General features: G+C 39.0%; 1 pseudogene; it reads left to right on the top strand.

Moving 5' to 3' along the window:
• The first annotated feature begins 418 nt into the window (after positions 1–418).
• Positions 419–899, top strand: LOC113928521 (annotated as a pseudogene).
• The last annotated feature ends 817 nt before the right edge of the window (positions 900–1,716 follow it).

The following is a 1,716-nucleotide window of genomic DNA, read 5'->3' as shown; positions in this document are numbered from 1 at the left end:
GCAATATTAAGAAACAATGCCGCAGAAAAGTTTGGTCATAAAATGTGTCCACATCCGATCACAGCCCCGTCTTCCTTTGTGTGTGCTCTAGTGACCTGTATCTAACTGGCATTGATGGGGTCTGTAAGAGCTAGCTACTCCTGGCAGACTATTCTTTAACTATGTACTTCTATCCCATAATTCTAAGAGCTCTTGAAATTCAATTTTCAATCTGTTTAAACATTTTTAAAGCTCTCAAATAGAATTTATTATTGAGGATGCCATGGAGTACTTATTGATACTGAGTAATTATAAAGCATTATAAGAATAATGCTGTTATGACCTGTGATTCAGATCTTCTTATACAAAGAAAACAATTTCATTATATTTTTTAAAAATTTTAGAAGTTGCTTCGGGAGCCGTGGGATTTGGTGCGGGCATGGCCAAGTCCAAGAACCACACCACGCACAACCAGTCATGAAAATGGCACAAAATGGCATCCAGAAACCCTGGTCACAAAGATATGAATTCTTAAGGGAATAGAGCCCAAGTTCCTATAGTGCAAGTTCCTTGCACTTTGCCAAGAAGCACAAAAAGGGCCTGAAGAAGATGTAGGCAAACAACGTGAAGGTATGAGTATACATGATGAGGCTATCGATGCCCTCATCAAGCCCAAGGAGGTCAAGCCTAAGATCCCAAAGGATGGAAGCTGCAAACTCAATCATCTTGCCTACATCCCTCACCCCAATCTCAGGAAACATTCTCATGCCCACATTGACAATGGTCTCAGGCTTTTCTGGCCAAAGACCAAGGCCGGGGTTCAAACCAAGGTCCTGGCTGCAACTGTGACTCAGGCTCCGGCTCCTGCTGTGGCTCAGGCTTTCAAAAGTGCCTAGACCCCAACAAAGGCCTCAGTGTAGGAGTTTCTTTCTGCCAGTATGAAGACGGAAGGATGGGTGTGACCTGTGGACTTCTGTCTACATGGGGCTGGTGTCCTCCTGTGTTATTTGTACAAATAAACCTGCAGCAGGATCCAAAAAAAAATTTTTTTTTTTACAATTTCTCACAATTTCTACCTCTGGGTAAAATTTTACGTGAGTTGTTTGAAAGAATAATTAACCATGTAAGTTCTGCATTGAACCATGTAAATATGAAGTGCCACCTATAAAACTAACTTGTAAAGAAGGATGGAAGCACAAGCTCAACCTGAGAAAAACAAAGCCTACTTATGTTCAGAAACAGTGCCTGAACATGGAGGAGAAATATTACTCCTGCACATCATCTTCTGTAAAGCCTAAGAAATATTAATAGTAATTCTGTGATTCCATAACTCGGTGATTACCAATCTAAAGAACAAATGAGAAAGTCCTATGTATGAGTTGGGAAAGTATCTGAGTTATAGAGAGAAATTAATTTAAAAAAGCTTTTCACTTAAAAGAACCTCATAAAAATGAAAAAAAAAATGCCTCTTTTGCATGGAATTTTATCAACGATTGATGTAGAAAGAACCAAGGCAACCATAGACTCAGAAAAGTCTCTTCTTTTTTTTTCTCCTCTTCTATTTCACCAGTTTGCCACGCCCACACAACTTTCCTCTGAAAGCCACTAGTTCTTGGTATTTATGAGTCTGTTTCTGTTTGTTTGTTTTTTAGATTCTACATATAAATGAAATTGTATAGTATTTGACTTTCCCTCTCTGACTCATTTTACTTAGCATAATACCTTCCTAGGTCCATC

This window comes from Zalophus californianus, chromosome 5 (assembly GCF_009762305.2).
Source record: "Zalophus californianus isolate mZalCal1 chromosome 5, mZalCal1.pri.v2, whole genome shotgun sequence".
NCBI lineage: Eukaryota > Metazoa > Chordata > Mammalia > Carnivora > Otariidae > Zalophus > Zalophus californianus.
The sequence above is the reverse complement of the archived record's forward strand: the minus strand, read 5'-3'. Positions and strand labels throughout refer to the sequence as shown.